Raw genomic sequence first — 6221 nt, forward strand, 5'->3', positions numbered from 1 at the left:
ATCATATTGAGGAATATTTATTTAATATTTCAAGACTCTCTTCAGAAAAATGGTTTCCGTGCCGTATATGAGGATTTATCAACAGGTAACTCGTTCATGAGCAAACAGAGATTACAGCGCTCCCATCATATCTAGCCACAGCAAACATACCAGAAGAAGTGAAAATCACATACAGTATTCATTCCGTGCGTTTCTTTTATTTACTCCACTGAAACTGAACCACTTGTTATCACAGTTAAGACGAAATATCAAATTATCCTGTCACTTTATCTGCTGTGCAATTTATCTCGATGACAAGAGCTCCGTGACAATTTAAAAGAAAAAAAAAAAAATGTAACGTCAGTCAGAGAAATGAATAAACAGCTTCGATGCTAATGCACTGATTCAAGTTTACTCTGTTGAACTTCAGCTCTTTCTGTGTTTGTATTTTTGTTGTGACCATCGAAAATAAAAGACGAAAAGTTTTGGATCCCAGCTTTTCTTGGAGAGAATTGTTTTATTTTCTTGATGGGTTCAGTAAATGTGAAGTGAAGTGGTTTTCTTTTGAATATTAACAGCAAATATTCATATACTGTGGCTGGGTTGGCAGAGTAGTCAGCTCTCAATGGGAAGGTTGCAGGTTTGATTCTCCGTCTCCTCACATCCACGTGTCAAAGTGTCCTCAGGCAAGACGCTGAACTGCAGAATCCATTAATGTGTGAATGAAAATTAGCTTTTTTTCGATTATTGCTTCAAACTGGATGTGAAAGTCTCAAGGCGTCGGTGGAATATTGGCAATTTTGTATTTTTGTCTTTTTATAACTTTTAATTTGCCCTCATTTATTATTAACATCATATTTTTTCTACTCAATGTTCAGTTCAGAAAACTGTTTTATTAATAGTTTTACCCTTCCATCATCAATCTGTGAGACAGTGGCAAACATTTTACAAATACTAGACACTACATAGATGTATGTTGACCATCTCGCCTCATTACAGGTGCTTTGGTTGGTTAATTTAGTCAGATTCATAATCCTCAGCCTTTTCTCCACAGTACTTTCTGAATTTCTACAGAACACGAGTATATTTTGCAAACTCACAAATGTCCTGTCTTCAATGACAAACAGTAAAACTCTCCTGATCATTCAACGCCACGAAAACCTTCATGCGATGACCGCACGGAAAACACCGGATATTGAGCTTTTTGAAAGATCAGATATCCAAATGCTGACGTGCATGTCATTTACCTCATTAGCTTCCAAGATTCCTCTCTCTGATTGATTTGATTTTGTCTCAGCGCTGAATGGGTCTCAGTGCAAAGTCGCTACATTAACCTCCTGATTTCTTTTCCCCCTGAAGTCAATCAGAGTTGTCATTAATAATCTCCTGTGATGCTTCCAATGTTCACAGAAGAGCAGGAAAAGTCCCGAACAACCTGGATTCTGTCTTTGCACACATTTTCATCGATGCAGTAATAACAATGTTAAAAACTATTTGTATGCAAATGTATGCCGCACTAATATTTTTGTGTGAAATGCAGCATGCAAATGAGAGACTTGCAGGAAAACACACAAAAACTGCTGACATTTGAGCGAGTGGCATTAAGATTTAATGTTTGCAAAGAAAATGTGTATTTTTATGATTGTTTTCATTCGACATTCGCTCCATCAACGCAGTTAGTGTACATAATTCATTATTGCTGAACGGCTACTTATTCAGTTTCTCTTTTTAACAAAAGACAGAAATATCTTCAAAGTAAAATCCAGTTCTGCACTTCTGTTCAAGTTATGTCCAGGTTTCTGTGAAAACACAGCAGTTTTACATTTTCATTTCGGAAAGGTTTCACGTTCACAAAGTGACATTTTGAAAATTATGTGTGTTTACATGGAAACAATAGAGACGGTGAAAATGATGTAGGTTTCATGAGTTGGCATATAGTACATATAGTGTAGAGATTTTATTGTGCAAATACAGTTTAAATTTCCACATATTCAATTTGTGATTTATTCTTTTAATATATACATTATGTGATTCGTTGAAAGAGTCATCTTATAGACACACCCTGAATAAACCTGTTATGCTCATAGTAGCAACTCCACATTTCATATTTGGAAAGCAGACAGATTCTGGATGACTCCTTTTATTGGTGTTTTAATTTAATTGTTTGATTCCACCCTGCAGGGCTGTGAATTCAGCAGGCCTATCTAGTCACACTTAGACTAATGTGACAACGTGACAATGTGACCTTCCATATTAAGGAAATTAGATATTCACTTGCGGTACATGTCCGTTGGCCAACAGCAGTATTTAAATTGTCATTTGTGATACACTCCATTAATTTTTGATTAACCTGCCAATGCCGGCTGCAGCTGCCTGCTACTTAGCCAGTCATCAGTGGACACACCACTTTTTTTTTTTTTTTTGCAATAAGCCCAACTTTATCAGCTCGGTTAATTATAAATTCTCCCCAGTAATGCTCAGGGCTCATCTGACAGCAGGAACACTTTCACCGGGTTTCGGCTCAGTCTTGGTAGTTTTAGGGTTTCTTGTCCCTCTGAAGTTGAAGTTAAAGAATGATTCAGAGTGAAGGAGGACGGGCTGTGCTGGTTGGAGGCTTTCAACACGGAATCTTGCGAGTCTCCAGAGATACTTTACAGCTGTTGTTACACTGAATTCATCTCCAGTTTAGTCCCAAAAGGAGGTTTTAACAGCAACAGCGGCTCAGCTCCTATATTTACTCATTCGCAGCTTACTTCTTTCTGTCATAATCTCTTAAAAAAATTAAAAGGGAAGCAAATCCTGCTGGGAAAAGGCTTTCCCCAGACCCTCAGATTTCCCCTCCTGCCCTCCTGAAGCTCTGTGGTCCTCCAGCTAAGCCAGATACTGTCTGCTTCTGGTAATCCAATAAATCAAATCATATAAACGGATAAATATGTTATTAATTTATTCATGAAAACTGTTTGTGAGGTCGCCACACATCCAACTATAGAAGTGAGCACACAAAATATGAGAGGTCTGAAGTGTAGGTGGAGGAAAGGCATGCTTTCCTTTCATGGTAATTCTTGATTAAATGCAGAATTTCTCAAAATAACCTTATGGATCTAAACTGAACATGTGCTATACTGTTGAAGGCCTTTTGAATTTGTAGGCTTCCTCGCAGTTTGAATGAGATCGTAGAGACAGAGTCCTGCATAAGGCAGAGCTCAGCTAATTCACCTTTCATACTGCGGCGGGTTCAGGAGCATTTCTCATCCTGAATGTCACAGATGCAGCTGTGGGAATCAAAGCGCACCATCACAGATGTGTATATTGTATTAACTCCTCATTATGAAGAAACAAAGGTTTACTGTGTACCTAAAAGCTGTCTGACTGACCACTCTAACCTTCAGACTAAATACCAGAGAAGCTGTTGGAAATGTCATGAACTTTGAAAGACTCAGACGTAGAATACACCTCTGCCACTCATCAGAAATGTGCAACAGCGCCGACTGAAATCCATACCAACGGAGTCCATTCCCACTTCTTCTTCTTCTTCTTCTTCTGTTTTAATGAAGGCGGAGCACCAAGGCAGCATTTGAATAAGTATTTTGCAGTCACCTTCTGCAGACTCCAAACGCTGCGGAGGGCTTTCATGACTCTTGTTATGAAAACCCATTGAAGTCATACAGAGGCTCAAACCTTGAAGCTTCGCTCGCTTTACAAGCCGGTGTGTGTAGCGCGTGCGAGGCGGCGGCGACATCTAACGGGGAGCGGCCCGCGACTGTACGGCGCTCCGGCTATAGGCCGCTTCAAAGAGAAGCAACAAGAACCCAGAAAAGAGTGAAAAGTGTTGAGAAGCCTGTTGTGTGTAATCTGTCACATTTGTGGTGTCACTTTGCATTTCCAGACGTCCGCCTTGCTCCTCGCCGCAGTGTGTAATATCTCCGAGAGGTCTTGTTCGGCTTGGGCGACGGCGATGGAGGATCTCTATGGAGACACCTCCCACCCTTAATGAGCCAGAGCCATGGAGGATAATGAGGATGTTCCTATTCTCCAATGGACAATGAGAAGAGCAGACTTTCTTTGAGATGATTTTGAAACTTGGCAGGCAGAAACCCCTCCAGAGGAAATCTCATTAAATACTAAAATGGCACGCGGGGTAACCTCCACCTGCATCGATGCGCCTTTCGGATATGTCATCGTTCTGCAGGATGGAACATGTTCTATCGGCGCACGTCTTCAAGTGTCTCAAGCTGATCCTCGAAATTAAAAGATGTGGCAAAAAAAAAAAAGAAAGAAATTGAATTTCTATCTGCTGCAGATGCATGCTGGTATTTTCCCAGTGTGTGTCGGTGTCCGTGCAGCCTCCGCACGCCTGATCTGAGACAACTGACAAGCGCCGTGCTAATGGAAAGTTCCCCATTAAAGAAACCATGCATCCTTGACATAAGGAAAAAAAAAAAAAAGATAACACTGCCAATCTGCCACATATTCACACACAAACACACACACACACACACACACACACACACACACTTCTAACCAATATGAGAACCTTTCCCCTCACCTCATTTCCTCTGGTGTGTTGAACATGTGCTGCTCGCCTTACCTTCAGAAAGGTCAAGTGCAGAACAGGTCTCCAGGCACGCAGTCAACTAATTAAGCGGTGGTGGTGAGGATGCGTTCCAGCTCCTGGGATCCCGCTGCAAGTCGGTAGCCACCCTCAGGGGTAACCGGTATATTGTTTCACATTCAAGCAAGGTAGGGATTTGCATTACATTGTTCTCATGTGAAATATAAAAGAGCGTGGTTCTGTGCAAGCAACGAGAGAAAAGCTTCCGATGTACAGTTTGTCTTCCATATTTGTGGCCGTTTAAAACACATGTATTCATGGAAATACAAAAGAGATTCTCTGGATTTATTTCAGGACTGTATTCAGAAGATAAAGGCAGAAGATTTCTTGTTTTTGTCGTTTCATTACACAGAAAGTTCTTCGGTGAGATCTTTTTAAATCACATCTATATAGAGAACAGTGGGTTTGGTCAATTGAATATTTACTGCTGATATATCTACTGGTGCATCACTATATGCTATTAGGGACATGGTGAAGCACTTTAGTTAATGTTGATGTGAAATAGTGAAATCCATTCATATTGACTGGAAATGATGGATTTTCAGCCAAAGAGTCACTTTTTTATTGCACCAAATAAGAAAATCCTGCAGAATTACCAGAAGATGAACCCAAACAGTGAAGGAAAGGAAAGAAACCCAACAGACTGAAATGAAATCCTCCCCATCAATCAACGTTACATTACTGAAATTAAAAATTGCAATGAAATACATGAAGGAAAATATCAAATGAGTTAGCAAAGACAGTCAACTAAACAACACAACACAACATATCAACACAGGATCAGTGGGATCCTCTTTAGAAAAGAGATAAATGAATGATTTATTGCTAAAAAGAGCCAAAGAGGGAAGAATTTTTAGCCATTTGTCCAGAGAGATGCAGAGTTTGGGCCCACAAAGTTGATGTTCGGAGGCACCTGAGAGTCTTCCTGCAGCGTAAACTCAGGTGGCGACTGCAGCACGGTGGATGCGGTTAAGAGACTTTATTGGCAAAGCAACACCCACCTTTATTTTTGCTTCCTCGGAAGTCACACTGACGAGCTAATGACAGGAGGAAACAGGTGTGTCAGGCAGATGTGTGGAGATGGGAGCTTCAGCTATTTCTGCGTTTCCTGAGAGTTTCACAAAGCGTGACATTCTGTGCCTTGAAATATCTCTTTTTTAAAAAAAGAAAGTACACCAGGGAATTAAAAAATGTTCAATTTCCAATCATTTGAATCAATTCCCTATGAAGGGTTACTGATAGTTTCAGTGTTCCCGAATTAATTCTTCTAGTTTTCATGAGTGACAGGATTGTTTAACCTAATATCTAGTAGGAGATTTATCCCATCTAGAAACAACTTTTCGTGATAAAACTGTGTAAAGCTGTATAAAGTTGTGTTTTTAATTGCATTAAGAAGTGACAAAGTGTGTCAATGTCCACAGATAAAGACTTGGTGATAACATTGAACTTGAACTCATAAAGACAGAAACATAATTACACAGGCTGCTTTGGTTGAGTCCATATCTTTGAGTTACGCATCAAACTGCAAAATCAATTTTAATTTCTGCTTCAAAATACAGTGAAACGTCCCAAAATCTCGCCTTTTGCAGCCTCTTGCATCATGTTTTCACAAACTCACAATTCCAGGCTA

This window comes from Salarias fasciatus, chromosome 4 (assembly GCF_902148845.1).
Source record: "Salarias fasciatus chromosome 4, fSalaFa1.1, whole genome shotgun sequence".
Lineage (NCBI taxonomy): Eukaryota > Metazoa > Chordata > Actinopteri > Blenniiformes > Blenniidae > Salarias > Salarias fasciatus.